Genomic DNA, 17,900 nt, shown 5'->3' on the forward strand with positions numbered 1-17,900 from the left:
GGGGCAGGTCACAGATCTCTCAGTGGGTGAGTATCTGGGGGACAGTGACCACCGCTCCCTGGCCTTTAGCATTATCATGAAAAAGGATAGAATCAGAGAGGACAGGAAAATTTTTAATTGGGGAAGGGCAAGTTATGAGGCTATAAGGCTAGAACTTGCGGGTGTGAATTGGGATGAAGTTTTTGCAGGGAAATGTACTATGGACATGTGGTCAATGTTTAGAGATCTCTTGCAGGACGTTAGGGATAAATTTGTCCCGGTGAGGAAGATAAAGAATGGTAGGGTGAAGGAACCATGGGTGACAAGTGAGGTGGAAAATCTAGTCAGGTGGAAGGAGGCAGCATACATGAGGTTTAGGAAGCAAGGATCAGATGGGTCTATTGAGGAATATAGGGAAGCAAGAAAGCTTAAGAAGGGGCTGAGAAGAGCAAGAAGGGGGCATGAGAAGGCCTTGGCGAGTAGGGTAAAGGAAAACCCCAAGGCATTCTTCAATTATGTGAAGAAAAAAAAGGATGACAGGAGTGAAGGTAGGACCAATTAGAGATAAAGGTGGGAAGATGTGCCTGGAGGCTGTGGAAGTGAGCGAGGTCCTCAATGAATGCTTCTCTTCGGTATTCACCAATGAGAGGGAACTTGATGATGGTGAGGACAATATAAGTGGGGTTGATGTTCTGGAGCATGTTGATATTAAGAGAGAGGAGGCGTCGGAGTTGTTAAAATACGTTAGGACGGGTAAGTCCCCAGGACCTGACAGAATATTCCCCAGGCTGCTCCATGAGGCGAGGGAAGAGATTGCTGAGCCTCTGGCTAGGATCTTTATGTCTTCGTTGTCCATGGGAATAGTACTGGAGGATTGGAGGGAGGCGAATGTTGTCCCCTTGTTTAAAAAAGGTAGTCGGGATAGTCTGGGTAATTATAGACCAGTGAGTCTTATGTCTGTGGTAGAAAAGCTGTTGGAAAAGATTCTTAGAGATAGGATCTATGGGCATTTAAAGAATCATGGTCTGATCAGGGACAGTCAGCATGGCTTTGTGAAGGGCAGATTATGTCTAACAAGCCTGATGGAGTTCTTTGAGGAGGTGACCAGGCATATAGATGAGTGCAGTGGATGTGATCTATATGGATTTTAGTAAGGCATTTGACAACGTTCCACACCGTAGGCTTATCCAGAAAGTCAGAAGGCATGGGATCCAGAGAAGTTGAGCCAGGTGGATTCAGAATTGGCTTGCCTGCAGAAGGCAGAGGGTCATGGTGGAGGGAGTACAGTCAGATTGGAGGATTGTGACTAGTGCTGTCCCACAAGGATCTGTTCTGGGACCTCTACTTTTCGTGATTTTTATTAACAACGTGGATGTGGGGGTAGAAGGGTGGGTTGGCAAGTTTGCAGACGACACAAAGGTTGGTGGTGTTGTAGATAGTGTAGAGGATTGTCAAAGATTGCAGAGAGACATTGATAGGATGCAGAAGTGGGCTGAGAAGTGGCAGATAGAGTTCAATCCGGAGAAGTGTGAGGTGGTACACTTTGGAAGGACAAACTCCAAGGCAAAGTACAAAGTAAATGGCAGGATACTTGGTGGTGTGGAGGAGCAGAGGGATCTGTGGGTACATGTCCATAGATCCCTGAAAGTTGCCTCACAGGTAGATAGGGTAGTTAAGAAAGCTTATGGGGTGTTAGCTTTCGTAAATCGAGAGATAGAGTTTAAGAGTCGCGATGTAATGATGCAGCTCTATAAAACTCTGGTTAGGCCACACTTGGAGTACTGTGTCCAGTTCTGGTCGCCTCACTATAGGAAGGATGTGGAAGCTTTGGAAAGGGTACAGAGGAGATTATCAGGATGTTGCCTGGTTTAGAGAGTATGCATTATGATCAGAGATTAAGGGAGCTAGGGCTTTACTCTTTGGAGAGAAGGAGGATGAGAGGAGACATGATAGAGGTGTACAAGATAATAAGAGGAATAGATAGAGTGGATAGCCAGCGCCTCTTTCCCAGGGCACCACTGCTCAATACAAGAGGACATGCCTTTAAGGTAAGGGGTGGGAAGTTCAATGGGGATATTAGAGGAAGGTTTTTTACTCAGAGAGTGCTTGGTGCGTGGAATGCACTGCCTGAGTCAGTGGTGGAGGCAGATACACTAGTGAAAATTAAGAGACTACTAGACAGGTATATGGAGGAATTTAAGATTGGAGGTTATATGGGAGGCAGGGTTTGAAGGTCGGCACAACATTGTGGGCTGAAGGGCCTGTACTGTGCTGTACTATTCTATGTTCTACGTTCTATGTTCTATGACCATATGAAACTGCAGAGAGCAGTGGACACGGCTCAGCACATCACGGAAACCGGCAACACACACGTTAGCTGGAGGAACTCAGCAGGCCAGGCAGCATCTGTGGAAAAAAGCGCAGTCGACATTTCGGGCCGAGACTAGCCTGACTTCCTTGGACACTTCTCGCTGCCTCAGTTAACGTAGTCAATGTTCTTCCTTCTTCCCCTGTCATTGTGCAGAAGTTTGAAACACCTGAGAACACGTGCCACAGGCTGAAGGTCAACTTCTCTTCTGCTGTTATAAATCTATACAATTGTCCTTTACTACAATAAGTTGGACTTTGGACTTCACATTGTCACCTTACACTTTACCATCTGCTCGTGCTTCATTTTCTCTGTAATTGTAAAGTTTAGTTCTGTGCTGTTATTATTTTACCTTCTACAATCCAATGAACTGTTGTAATAAATTGATCTGCATAGACGGTATGGAAGTCAAGTTTTTCATTGCATCATGTAACTATAATAAACCGATTTACCAACAAACCATTTTGAAAATGAGAGCAGAGCAGCCTCATATTGTTCTGTTTCTGAGTTTCTAACCTTCATGGTTTGGAAATTAAATGGAAGGTGAAAAACCAAAAATTGAGGCAAAAGAGAAAAATTTCTCTGTTAACCAAGCAGATGAAAATCCAAAGCAAAACACACAAACCGCTAGAGGAACTCAGCAGGTCAGGCAGTATCCATGGAAATGAACCATCTGTCCGCCTTAGGGATGAGACCCCTCTTCAAGACTGGAAAGGAAAGGGGAGGGCTCCAGAATAAAAAGGTGAAGCGGGGAGGGGAAAGAGAATAACTAGAGGGTGATAGGTGAAACCAGCTGGGTAGGAGAGGTACAGGGCTGGAGAGGAAGAAATCTGACAGGAGAGGCGAGTGGACCATGGGAAAGAGGGAAGGAGGAGGGCACCAGGGGGAATGATAGGCAGGTGAGAAGAGATAAAAGGCCAGAGCAGGGCATAGAAGAAGAGGGAAGGAGGAAGGAAAATTTACTTTAATAGAAGGAGTAATGGATGTTCAAGCCATCAGGTTGGAGGCTACCCAGTTGAAGTACGAGTTATTGCTCCTCCACCCTGAGGGTGGCCTCGTCAGGCTACTTTTGGCGGATAGAGAGGAGGTTCTCGATGAAGCAGTCCCCCAATTTATGACTGGTCTCACCAATGTAGGGGAAGCCACATTGGGTTCACTGGATACAAAAGCACCAGATAAAAATCTAAAAGCCTGCACTAAGAATTTACGAATTATATACCCAAGTTTTCAGATCACACTGGAAGAATATACTGGAAGCCTTAAAGTGATTTTGGCAGATGAATTAAATGGGCAAAATTGCACTGAAAGAGCTCAGTGTGGGAACTGTGGGATGGACATCATGTGGGAAAAAGACATAAGAGTTTACAGATTTGACTAGTATAATGGAGATACCTTGGATCTGCCCCGTCCTGTCATCCTGTGCCCTGCCCAGTGACAGGGAGACAGGGAACCTGAGGCGAAAGGGCCCACTGACCGGTGATGGAGGGCAGGGCAGGGCAAGGTTCGCAGGTCGAATGGGCTAACTAACCATTGACAAGGGCGAAGTTCGAATGGTTGGCGGTTTACCTGACCAATGACGGAGAGCATCCAGTCAGGGTGTGAGGGGGACAGGGTGAGTGCCGAGGAGGCTCAGAAGTGTGGAGGGGTCCCGGCTGTGTTGGCAGTAGGTCAGCCGGAGTTCCTCATCGGGCCCCAAGGGTTCCACATAAAGAGACCCTCCTTGCCACAATGCCCACCGTCCCTCTCCGTGACGGGCTGAGGCGGTGCCTGTACGGGCTGCTCCTGTACACCCTTCTCTTCGTCTGCCAACCAGTCTCCCCGTGGCGGTCTGTTTTACATCCGGAGGCAGGGGAGAAATCTCTTCATGCTGGGGTCTTTCCCTAGGAGACCTGGTGTGGAAGGTGTTGCATAGGGTATCGCTGGGTGTTCACTGACACCCCGCCCAGCTGTCCATTCTATGGCCAGGAGGAGTCAGTGTACCACGTGTTTATGGGGTATGAGAGATTGGAGCCTCTTTTTTTAAAATACCTCATGGGGCTATTCCTCAGGCTTTGGTGGCGTTTCAGCCCAGCGTTCCTACAGATGGGCACCCAGTTCGGTTCGCTCTACTGGTTGGCTTGCTCCTGGGCCTGGCCAAGAAGGTCATTCACGGGCCCAGGCAGCGGGCAAGTGAGGGCTTTGCCCAGGACGACTGTCTGCACGCCCCTCTTCTGGGAATTTGTATGTGCCCCAGTGTCCTTGGAGAGGGAGCATGTGATCACCATGGGTACAGTGGGGAAATTTCTGGGAATGATGTGTCCCCCCCCCCCCCGGAGAATTGACTGTTTTATAGACAATAATAACCTTACTTATTTTGAATTTGTTCACTGTCTTGTAAATACTTGATGTTTGTATTTCATCTATTTTCTGTGAATAAGTACCATGCCTGCACCTATACTTCCTCCCAGTATCATTCAGGGCCCCAAACAGTCCTTCGAGATGAGGCAACGCATTACCTGTGAGCCTGTTGGGGTCACCTACTGTATCCGGTGTTCCCAGTGTGGCCTCTTGTACCTAATATCAGTGAAACCCGAGGTAGATTGGGAGATCGCTTAGCCGAGCACCTACGCTCCAACTGCCAGAAAAATTAAGATCTCCCAGTAACCACCCATTTCAATTCTACTTTCCACCTCCGTTCCGACATGTCAATCCATGGCCTACTCTACAGCCATGATGAGACCACAATCAGGCTGGAGGAGCAACACCTTATATTCCATGAGGTAGCCTCCAACCTGATGGCATGGACATTGATTTCTCAAACTTCCAGTAATTGCACCCACCCCTCACCATTCCCATTCCCGTTTCCCACTCTCATCTTATCTCCTTACCTGCCCATCCCCCATCTGGTGCTCTTCCCCCTTCCCTTTCTTCCATGGACTTCTATCCTCTCCTTTCAGATTTCCTCTTCTCCAGCCTTTTATCACTTTCACCAAGCAACTTCCCAGCTCTTTACTTCACCTCCCCCACCCCAGTTTCACCTATCACCTGCCACCTTGTACTTCTCCTTCCTCTTTCCCCATCTTCTTCTCATCTTTTTTTCCAGTCCTGATGAAGGGTCTCGGCCCGAGGCATCGACTGTTTGCTCTTTTCCACAGATGCTTTCTGGCCCACTGACTTCTTCCAACATATTGTGTGTGTGTTGCGTGAATAAATTTTTGTAGTTACAAACAGGGCAAGCTTCGAGCGCTTTGTAGTTTTCCTGACCAGCGATGAATGGCGGGACTCGCAGGGCAAGTGGGCTGACTGACCAACGACAGAGGGCGGGACTCCCCTGTCGGGCAGGCTGACTGACCACTCGGGGCGGGCCGGGCTCACCCAGCGGGTGGGCTGACTGACCAATGACGGAGGGCAGGGTTCGCCTGACAGGTGGGCTAACTGATCACTGTTGAGGGTGAGGTTTGTGCTTGCTTCAGGAGCACATACTACTAGATTAAGATTGGAAGAATACAGAGAAGATTAGTAAGGCACCTGCACGGCAATGATATGTAAATTTGTAAATCGTTCCGTTAATTTACAAGACAGTATGTATGAGATAATGCAAACCTTACTTAGACTTAAACCAATGGGAATCTGTCTATGCTTTATGTGAATTCCAACACATGTTGGTATTAGAAGGAATGAGCCAATAGGTAGGACTACAACCCGAGGTCATAGGTGAAAGGTGAAACGTTCAAGGGAACTTGGAGGTAACTTGAGGTAATTCCTAAAGTAAGTACATGTTCGGCACAGAATTGTGGGCTGAAGGGCCTGTATTGTGCTGTGGGTTTTCTATGTTTCTAAATCAGAATTGTGCAGAAATGGTAACAGTAATTGTTCTACATTATAACTGTTGTGTACTTTATGGCATTCCAAAATTCAAAGATTCAAAGATTCAAAGTACATTTATTATCAAGGTATGAATACAGAATACAGCTCTGAGATTCATCTTCCCATAGGCAGCCACAAAACAAAGCAACACCATGGAACCCGTTCAAGAAAACATTAAACACCCACTGTGTGAAAAAAAGAAGACAAATTGTGCAAACAACAAAAAGCAAGCGAGCCATCATCATTAGCGATCACTCGTAGTCGAGTATGATTCTTTTCCTGGTGGTTGATCTGGTCACTTATGGGTCTTGAGATGAATGAAGAGGCCAATCCGTGATCCACTAGTTGCAGTGTTGGCAGGTGTAGGTCATTGAAGTGGTGGTGGATGTAGCTGGTTGGGCCTTTCCCAGTCTCTCGTTATGTTGAAGCCTTACGTCTCAGTGACATGGTGGAGGTATTCTTTGAGTTGTGTGGTCCCCTCATAGACAGTCCTTCTCCAGCTTTCCCTACCCTGTGTTAATTTCTCCCACCCATTCAGGTTGATGTGGCACTTCCTTTAGTGGGTCTTGATATTGTTCTTGAACCACTTTTTCTGTCCTCCAGGAGTGCGCTTTGCGTCCTTGGGTTGGCCGAACAGGAGCTGTTTAGGGAGGTGGGAGTCAGGTGTACAGATGATGTGCCTGACCCCTTACAACCGGTGTTGAGTCATGACTGTGGCTATGGAGTTAACGTTAACTTCCTCCAGGATGCTGGAGTTAGTACACCTGTTCTTCCAGCTATCTCTCAGAATCTTCCGGAGGCATCTTTGATAGTAAGTTTCTAGGGATTTTATGTGCCTGCTGTACGTTGTCCATGACTCTGCTCCGTATAACAGGTGTACTGGTGTTGGTCTTGATATCACAATCTTCAAAAACCCCCTCTCTCCGCCTGGCAGAAGCTCCACTCGCACAGATTATCCTGCGATTTATTTCACGGTCACTGTTGGCTCTCGAAGAAAGAAGGCTGCCAAGGTATGGGAAATGATCAGTGTTCTCCAGAGGGACGTTGTCAGCTTGGATGGTTGCAGGTTTAGGAGTTTGATCTGGAGTAGGTTGGTGCCGGACTCGGGTTTTCTTCATGTTTAGATCAAGTCCCAGGTGCTTGTATGCTCCGGCAAAAGCATCCATTATGCACTGCAGATTGTCCTCAGAGTGAGCTGTGATGGCGTTGTCACCTGCAGTAATTGGAACTCCATGGTGGAAGTGGTTGACACCTTGCTCTTTGCCTTGAACCTGTTAAGGTTTAAGAGCACCCCCCTCCATCTGTTCTTTAGAGAATCTGGGCTCCTTGTATGAGGTCTTGGCCTATGAGGTGAAGAATGGTTGCAATGAAAACAGCAAACAGTGTCGGGGTGATGATGGACTCCTGTTTGACCCCGGTCTCAAACTTAAGGGTGCTCTTTTTGAGCTGCCGTTGCTGATGACTGTTGCACTCATATCATTATGTAAGAGCAGAAGAAACTTGCACAGGTATTTCTCCAGGCACCCGATTTTGAACAGTACCTACCAAAGGCAGGACGATTTACAAAGTCAAAGTAAGGTCTATGAAAGCCATATAAAGAGGGAGATTTTGTTCCCAGGCTTTCTCCTGCGATTGAAGTTCTGTAAGAATCATGCCAGATGTTCCTCTGGGGCATCCCTAAGCTCAGCTGGAATCTTCTCCTGGTCCCAGATCCTGACAAGCAGGTCATGAACATGATTTAAAAGTTCTGGGCCACCTTCTTTGAGGATTTCTGCTGGAATGCCATCAGGCTGAGTGGCCCCATTGTTCCTCAATTTCTTGTAAGCCACCTGCACCTCTTTGATACTAGAAGACCTACTCTTGTCCTCCTTCATGGCTCGTTGTGGGAGCTGGTTGGTGACCTCAGTGTCAACAGTGGTATTATGATTAAAGCACTGTTGACTTTGAAGTCATCAACCAGCAAGCTAACAAAACTGAATATCAAACATCAATCCAGGAGTCCAGTAGCATTCGGTTTAGTTTGGTTCAGCATCACGCTGCTAGCCCACTGTGGGCTGCAAGGCAAAGTATTCTTTGCTAAGATGCCCCAGACCCCATCGATCAAACCACTCAAAAACGGCAAAAAAAAAGAGTAGCCAGAATTCAGGAACACATGCAACCTCAAGCTCAAAGTCCCCCTAAAAGAGTCCACAGCCTCTTCAGTCAGTTCTTACAACCTGCATCCCAAGATTCCTGCACTTTCCTCCACAGCTAGTAGGAGAGAGAAGACCAGTCAAACGCTGGCAGACGCCGCCAAATACCCACCTGTGCTCTGCTCTCGTCCCCGTCGACCTCTACCTTGTTTGATGTCTCAATCAGAGGAAAACAATCGAGTTGATCACGGTGCTCGCACTCTCGAAGCCTCATTTGGGGGTAAGCAGTGGTGAAGATCATAGGCTTGCATCCCGTCTCTAGGCTTCCAGGCCCTTCAGGCTGCACACTCCACTCTAAACCTCACCGAACTCCCTCAAAGCCAACAGAATGCCAGATCACTCGATTGGTCCAAAAACACACTTTCAAAATGTAAATGATGGGTTCCAATTGCACTCAGCTTAGTAGTAGAATCACATTTGAAAGAAGAAGAGATAAAAGAAGTAGTTTTGTGAACTGTCTGAAGGACGTCACCTTTGGTTGTGTTGAGCGCCGGCTCCAACTTGTTTGGATTCCAGTAACAGTCGATGATTCAGATTCAGCTTAGTGTACTGTCAAATACTTTATACTTTATACTTCATTGTCGCCAAACAATTGGTACTAGAACGTACAATCATCACAGCGATATTTGATTCTGCGCTTCACTCTCCCTGGATTACAAATATTAAATATTAAAAATAGTTAAAATTAGTAAATATTAACAATTTAAATTATAAATCATAAATTGAAAATAGAAAAATGGGAAGTAAGGTAGTGCAAAAAAACGAAGAGGCAGGTCTGGATATTTGGAGGGTACGGCCCAGATCCGGGTCAGGATCCGTTCAGCGGTCTTATCACAGTTGGAAAGAAGCTATTCCCAAATCTGGCTGTACGAGTCTTCAAGCTCCTGAGCCTTCTCCCGGAGGGAAGAGGGATGAAAAGTGTATTGGCTGGGTGGGTCGTGTCCTTGGTTATCCTGGCCGCACGGCTCCGACAGCATGCGGTGTAAAGTGAGTCCACAGACAGAAGATTGGTTTGTGTGATGTGCTGCGCCGTGTTCACGATCTTCTGCAGCTTCTTTCAGTCTTGGACAGGACAACTTCCATACCAGGTTGTGATGTACCCTAGAAGAATGCTTTCTACCGTGCATCTATAAAAATTAGTGAGAGTTTTAGGGGACAGGCCAAGTTTCTTTAGTTTTCTCAGGAAGTAAAGGTGCTGGTGGGCCTTCTTGGCAGTGGACTCTGCTTGGTTGGACCAAGTCAGGTCATTTGTGATATTGACCCCGAGGAACTTAAAGCTTTTGACCTGTTCCACTTGCACACCACCGATGTAAATTGGGTTGTGCGGTCTGCTACTCCTTCTGAAGTCAACAACCAATTCCTTCGTCTTGCTGACTTTGAGGGATAGGTCATTGTCTTCGCACCATGCCACCAGGTTCTTAATTTCCTCTCTGTACTCAAACTCATCATTACCCGAGATACGGCCTACGATTGTTGTGTCATCAGCAAACTTATATATGATTTTGATGGAAACTTGGCTACACAATCATGGGTGTACAGTGAGTACAGCAGGGGGCTGAGTACACAGCCTTGTGGGGCACCGGTGCTCAGAGTGATTGTAGAGGAGAGCTTGTCCCCTATTTTTACAGCCTGGGTCCTGTCTGTGAGGAAGTTGAAGATCCAGCTGCAGATCTGAGTGCTAAGGCCCAGGTTCCGGAGCTTAGGAATCAGTTTATTTGGAATGATGGTATTAAAGGCAGAGCTATATTCAATGAAAAGGAGCCTTACGTATGCGTCTTTATTCTCTAGGTGTTCTAAGGAGGAATGTAGGGCCAGAGAGATGGCATCTGCCGTTGACCTGTTGCTCCGGTAGGTGAACTGCAAAGGGTCAAGGTTGACCAGTAGGCTGTGGTTGACGTGTGCCATAACCAATCTCTCGAAGCACTTCATAGCATTTGATGTCAGAGCCACAGGTCGGTAGTCATTCAGGTATGCCACCTTGCTCTTCTTCGGCACTGGGATTATCGTTGCCTTCTTAAAACACGAGGGGATCTTAGACTGAAGCAAAGAGCAGTTGAAGATGTCAACAAACACTCCAGCTAGCTCGCTTGCACAGGCCTGGAGAACCTGTCCTGGGATGTCATCTGGGTCCGTCGCCTTCCTTGGATTTATCTTCAGGAAGGCCCTTCTAACGTCCTCCTCGGTGACGATGAATCTCGATGCCACCAGGTTCAGTTCATCCGGAGGGAGCGGGACGTTCCTCTTCTGTTCGAATCTTGCGTAGAATACGTTAAGTTTGTCAGGAAGAGAAAGGCCACAGTTACTGATATTCCCAGCCTTTTCTTTGCACCCAGTGATCTCACTTAGACCCTGCCATAGTCTACTGGCATCCCTTTGGTTAGCCTGGGCTTCCAACTTGGCTCGATATTGCGCCTTGGCGCCCTTAATGGCTTTCCGGAGTTCACGCCTGGATTCCGTGTAGCGACTGGTATCCCCGGACCTAAAGGCTGCAGCTCTAGCCTTTAAAAGGGACTTGACCTCATAATTCATCCAAGGTTTCCGGTTAGGGAATACGCGGATCGTCTTGCGAGACACACAGTCCTCCGTGCATTTCCAAATAAAGTCCGTGACAGCTGAGGCATACTCATCCAGGTTAGCTGCTGAGTCCTTGAATACTAACCAGTCCACCAATTCAAAGCAGTCATGGAGGACCTCATCTGTTTCCTCCATCCAAAGCGACACTACAAATACAGCACGGTGCAATGAAATTCTTTGCTTATGTGAAGCTCACAGAGTAAAGGGCATACATGGCAGTAAGAAATACAAAAATAAATGCAGCAACATGCTCGAAACCACAGAATTATTAATATTCAGTAGGGCAAATCTAAAGTAGTGCACAAAGAAATGCTAAAGTGGCAATTACAGAAAAATAGAATTAAGGCACAATAATGTGGGAAGGAAGTATGAGAGAGGTGTCTGATGCAGAAGCCTTGCAGCTGTGGGGAAGAAGCTGTTCTTAAGTCTAGATGTTCTGGCTTTCAAGCTCTTGAATCTTCTCCCAGAAGATAGAAAGAAACCATGGGTGACAAGAGATGTGGATCACCTAGTCAAGAGGAGGGAAGAAGCTTACTTAAGGTTTAGGAAGCAAGGAGGAGACAGGGCTCGAGATAGTTACAAGATAGCCAGGAAGGAGCTGAAGAAAGGACTTAGGAGAGCTAGAAGGGGGCATGAGGAGGCCTTGGCAAATAGGGTTAAAGAAAGAACAAGATATTCTTCACATATGTGAAGAACAAGTAGATGGTAGGACTGATCAGGGATAGTAAAAGAAACATATGTCTGGGGTCAGTGGAGGTAAGGGAGGTCCTTAGTTAATATCTTGCTTCAGTATTCACCAGTGAGAGAGACCTTGGCATCAGTGAGGACCGTGTAAAACAGACTGAAATGCTTGAACATATTGATGCTAAGAAAGGGAAAATGCTAGAACTTTTGAAAAAATTTTAGGGTAGATAAGTGCCCAGGGTGTGACAGGATATACCCAAGATTACTATGGGAATTGAGGGAGAAGATTGCTGTACACTTGGTGATGATATTTGCTTCATCACTGGCCACAGAAGTAGTAGCTGAAGATTGGAGGGTGGCAAATGTAACATATCTGTGTATGGAGTCAAAAGAGATGAATGGGATCTTAAATGGATAGTCTATATTTACTTGAGAGATGGACACCGAGTCTATAGAACTGAAGTAAAACAGTAGTGAGGTCATGAACCATATCCAAATTACTGAAGAGGAGGTGTTTGCTGCCCTGAGAGAAATTTGAGTATTTAAGTCCTCAGAGCCTACGGATCTTGTGTGGATGGGTAGGGTGCTAGTGCAGAAATTGCAGGTGTCCTGGCAGAGGTATTTTTTAAAATCCTTAACCATGGGTGAGGTGCCAGAGGACTAGAGGATAGCTAATGTGATTCTGATGTTCAAGAAAGTCTGTATGGATGACCTGGGATATTATAGGCCAGTGAACCTGACATCAGTAGCAGGTAAATTATTGGAGGATATTCTAAGAGACCAGATGTATAAGGGTTTGGATAGACAGGGACTGGGTAAGGATAGTCAACATGGCTTTGGGTGTGCTGGATCATGCCTATGCACTCTTATATAACTCTTCGAGGGAAGTTGATGATGGAAAGGTGGTGGACATTGTCTATGCGGACTTCAACAAGTCCTTTGACAAGGTTCAGTCACTTAGCGTTCAGTATGAAGTAGTAAATTGGATTTGACATTGGCTTAGTGGGAAAAGCCAGAGAGTGGTAGTAGATGGTTGCCTCTCTATTGGAGGCCTGCGACTAGAGTGTGGGGCAGTAATCATGCTGGAGCAATTGCTGCTTGTTATCTATATTAATAATTAGGATGATAATGTGATAAACTTGATCAGCATGTTAAGGGTATAGTAAAGACTGATAAAGACCAACAAAGCTTGCAGCAGGATCTGAGCTAGTTGGAAAAATAGGTTGAAAAATAGCAGATGTAATTTAATCCAGAGAACTATGAAGTCGTGGCTATCCCTCGAGGTCGAGGATGATGGTCTTCATTCTGTTGATCTACTTATGGGCTCTCAAGTGGTTTATAAGTCCAATCTTGGCTTTGAGTTCTTCCGCATTCAGGACAGGTAGTTCCAAATGGCAGATCAGGCTTTGGTTGTTGCTGCCTCTCTTTCCATTTTCTTCTCTTTTCTTCTAATTCTGCACATCTGTTGGCTTCAAAAGTTGCTGTTCCTTCTCGGGTGATGGCTTCCCAGAGTTTCCTGTCCTTGGCATTGATTTCCCAATTGTTGATGTCGATGTTCCATTTCTTCATGTTGGCTTTTCAGAAGTCTTTGAACCTCTTCTGTTGTCCGCCCCTTTCACGTTTGCCTTCTTTAAGCTGGGCGTAGAAGATTTGTTTCAGCAGTCATTCGTCTTTCATCCAAACAACATAACCGCTCGATCTTAGTTGGTTTTTGATGATGTAAGCTTCAATGCTTGTTGTTTTTGCTTCATTTAGCACACTGACGTTGGTACTTCTATCTTCCCAGCTGATATTTAAGATGTTTTGAAGACAGTGTTGATGGAACTTTTCAAGTGCCTTCAGATGTCGTTGGTATGTTGTCCAGATTTCTGATGCATACAGGAGCATTGGGATTACCACTGCTTTGTACACTGACATTTTGGTGTCTGTTCGGATGTCACAATCATGAAGGACTCTTGTTCGGAGACATCCAAAAGCTGTTCCAGCGCATTTAAGACGACGTTGGATCTCGTCATTAAGGTCGACATTGGAAAAATAGCAGATGTAATTTAATCCAGAGAACTATGAAGTGCTGCACTTTAGGAGGACAAAGCAGAATAGGACTTATGCGGTCAACGGGAGAGTGCTGAGAAAAGCAGTAAAAGAAAGGGATCTGGGAATACAGATCCATAATTCCTTGAATATGGTGTCACAGGTAGTTAGGACCATCAAGAGAATTTTTGGCAAATTGGTCTTTATCAATTAGCGTATTCAGCACAGGAATTGAGTTGTCATGCTGAAGTTTTATAAGATGCTGATGAGGCCTAATTTGGAGTATTTTGTGGATTTCTGGTCACCTACCTACAGAAAATACATCAATAAAATTGAAATAATCCAGAGAAATTTTACCAGAACGTTGAGGGCCTGAATTATAGGGAAGAGTTAGGACTTCATTCCCTGGAGTGTAGAGAATGAGGGTAGATTTGATATTGGTATACAAAATTATGAGGGTTTAGATAGGGTTAATGCAAGCAGGATTTTACTGCTGAGGTTGGGTGAGACCAGAACTGGAGGTCAAGGAGTACGGGTGAAAGTGAAATATTTAAGGGGAACTTGAAGAGGAACTTCTTTACTCAGAGAGTGATGTGATTGTAGATCGAGCTGCCAGAAGATGTTGTGGATGTGGATTTGATGACAACATTTAAGGTAAATTTAGGTAAGTACATGGATGGAAGAGCTATGAAGGGCTATGGTCCAGGTGTGGGTCAATGGGAATAACAGTTTGGCATGGACAAGATGGGCTGAATGTACTACTTTTATGCTGTTGTGCTCTAGAACTCTGTGACAATGCCTTGCTGACTACCACCATTGTTTTTCCAAACGTGAGTAAATCTTCTGCTTAAGAATCTTGTCCATTGATTTCCCTGGATATTTCATGCAATGGTTTTAATTTTCTAAAATTTGGGGAAGGTCCCATTGAATTGGAAAAAAGTGCAAATATAATTCCTTTATTCAAAATGGAAAGGAAACAGAAAGTAGCAAGCTGCAAGTCAGTTAGCTTCACATCTATCAGCTGGAATACATTAGAGGTTGTTATTAAAGATGTTATGGCGGGGGACTTACTAAGTTCTCTCAAGGTCTGATTGGTAAGGCTCTGGGTATTTATCCACCTTAATGCACTTTAAAGCCTTCAATACCTCTTCCCTACTAATCCATATGTGGTTCAATATATCACCACTTATTTCCCCCATTTACTTAGCTTCTATTATTTCCACGCACAAATGGTTATGCTGATCTTTAATGGGACATGTTCTCTCTGTAGCAACCCTCTTGCTCCTAATATACCTATGTAATCTCTTAGGAATATGCCTCATCTCGCCTTCTAGTTCCTTCAAGATGCATATCCAGTCAAGATGGCACCGAACTGTGGTCTCTATTGAGGATGTGGTTCAGACGTAGTTGCTTTTTGGGTGACAGAGACGGAGTTAAGGGTTAGGTTAGGGTTTAGGGACAGGGATGTGGGGAGTTGGATGGCAGGCCGGAGTCTAGGCCTCCACTCTGTGCTTCACTTCCCAAAGCCAGCCACATGAAAGTTCGATGAAGGACATTCATGGTCAGATTTTGGGCCTATAGACCAGTGAGGAGGAGGGCCAGTCAATGGGTCAGTAAGTTGTCAGCAGTTCCGGGAGTGAAGTTCTGTGTGGGAAGGAGGCATGAGGGCTCATTACCCCCAGGTGCACAAGTCAGTGAGACTGGAATTCAAGGTCTAATGTTCAGGGTCCGGGTGACTGGAGAGTCTGAAATTCAATGCCTGGAGTTCAGAGTGCAAAATCTGCGAATCCACTGGAGGCTAGGCCGGAGATGGCCTGTCCTAGGTTTGGAGGATTGTCTGTGTGTTAATGAAGGAGTAAGGGAGAGGGTGGGAGGAATGGGGTTTGTTTTGCTGTTATTATTTGTTACTGTTGTTCTCTTGTTGTTGTTGCTTGCATTGTTCTGTGAAGATGGTGGGGATGCTATCTTGGTGTTGGAATGTATAGTGATATTTATGGGCTGTGCCACGCCCCAGCACAGCCTTAGGTTGGGTTGGTTGTTAACACCAATGACACATTTCACTGTATGTTTTGATGTGCACGTAATAACAAATGATTCTGATTCTGAAGCTGAAAGTCCAAGGTACACAGGAAAAGCCAACCTTGATTTGTCAACATGAAGTGATTTGTGACTAATTTAGTGCAGTTTCTTGAAGAACATGTGAAGTGAATATTGGGAAAATCACTTGAAGTGAATTTATAGAAAGCATTTGATAAAGTGTCACATCAAGGTATATGCAGGTAATAAAACCACACAGTGTAGGAGGGAATACATTGCTACTGTTAGATGTTCTGGTTGCTGGGAATCAGAAAGTAGGCTTTAATGGATCTAATACAGACACAAAATGCTGGAGGAACTCAGCAGGCCAGGCAGCATCGATGGAAAAAAGTACTGTTGACATTTTGGGCTGAAACTCTTCTTTCTTTCTTTTTAAATCTTTTTATTGAGTAAGTATACAAAAAAGGTAAGCCATATAAACATTAATACAATGTTAAAGTATAATAAAATTCCAAAAGATATCAATACCAAAAAGAAATTACTACAAACAATGTAATTTAAACATAAGAAACCAAGATAACATAATAGTATACTAAATTTTATATATATCAATGGAAAAAAAAAGAAAAAAAAACCCCCAAAAAAAACCCACCGTGCAGCTAACTAAAAGCAAGGCAAAGCAATGGGCTAACTTGAAACCAAACAGAGTTAAACTTAAAATCACGTCCTCAATCCCGACCTCCATTAAAAACAGTGAAAAAAAACAAGAAGGGTAAATATTACATTAAATGAAAATATCGAATAAAAGGTCCCCAAATCTGTTCAAATTTAAATGAAGAATCATAAAGGTTACTTCTAATTTTCTCCAAATTCAAACATAAAATCGTCTGAGAAAACCAAAAAAAGGTAGTTGGAGCATTAAGCTCTTTCCAATGTTGTAAAATACATCTTTTCGCCATTAAAGTAAGAAATGCAATCATTCTACGGGCTGAAGGGGAAAGATTACTAGAAATTTTAGGTAGTCCAAAGATAGCAGTAATAGGGTGAGGAGAGATATCTATATTTAATACCTTAGAAATAATATTGAAAATATCTCTCCAAAAAGTTTCCAAAGCAGGGCAAGACCAAAACATATGAGTTAAAGAGGCTATCTGCCTCGAACATCTATCACAGAAAGGATTAATATGCGAGTAAAAACGCGCTAACTTATCTTTGGACATATGTGCTCTATGAACCACTTTAAATTGAATTAGGGAATGTTTAGCACAAATAGAGGAAGTATTAACTAATTGTAAAATCTGCCCCCAATCATCGACAGAAATGGTAAGCCCCAATTCCTGTTCCCAATCTACCCTAATCTTATCAAATGGAGCTTTCCTAAGTTTCATAATAATATTATAAATCATAGCCGATGCACCTTTCTGACATGGATTAAGGTTAATTATCGAATCTAAAATATATGTAGGAGGAAGCATTGGAAAGGAAGAAAGTATAGTACTTAGGAAATTTCTAACTTGTAAATATCTAAAAAAATGTATTCTTGATAAGTTATATTTATTAGATAATTGTTCAAAAGACATAAGGGAACCATCTAAAAATAAATCCAAAAACCGTAAAATACCCTTAGTCTTCCAAGTTTGAAAAGCGCGATCCGTAAAAGAGGGAGGAAAAAATATGTTACCTAAAATAGGAATCGCTAACCCGAATTGATTAAGATCAAAAAATTTTCTGAATTGAAACCAAATGCGCAAAGCATATTTAACTATCGGGTTAGAGACCTGCTTAAGACGTTTCGAATCAAAAGGGAGAGAGGAGCCTAAGATAGAACCAAGTGTATAACCCTGAACAGATTGTAATTCCAATGCTACCCATTTAGGAATAGATAGTATGTCCTGGTCAAGTAACCAAAATTTCATATGTCGAATATTAATAGCCCAATAATAGAATCTAAAGTTAGGTAATGCTAAACCTCCATCTCTCTTAGCTTTCTGTAAATGTATTTTACCCAGTCTCGGATTCTTATTCTGCCAAATAAATGAAGAAATTTTAGAGTCAACTTTATCAAAAAAAGATTTTGGAACGAAAATTGGTAATGCCTGAAACACATATAAAAATTTTGGCAAAAAAAACATCTTAACCGCATTAATACGACCAATCAAAGTTAAATATAAAGGAAACCATTTAGATGA

General features: G+C 44.1%; 1 non-coding gene across 1 annotated transcript; it reads left to right on the top strand.

The window, feature by feature from the left end:
- Positions 1 to 5,796: 5,796 nt before the first annotated feature.
- On the top strand, positions 5,797 to 5,899 carry LOC134343163 (U6 spliceosomal RNA). The gene has a single exon (XR_010017203.1). It is a non-coding gene; the product is annotated as a U6 spliceosomal RNA (small nuclear RNA).
- Positions 5,900 to 17,900: the final 12,001 nt, after the last annotated feature.

Source organism: Mobula hypostoma, chromosome 2 (assembly GCF_963921235.1).
Source record: "Mobula hypostoma chromosome 2, sMobHyp1.1, whole genome shotgun sequence".
In the NCBI taxonomy this organism is placed as follows: Eukaryota; Metazoa; Chordata; class Chondrichthyes; order Myliobatiformes; family Myliobatidae; genus Mobula; species Mobula hypostoma.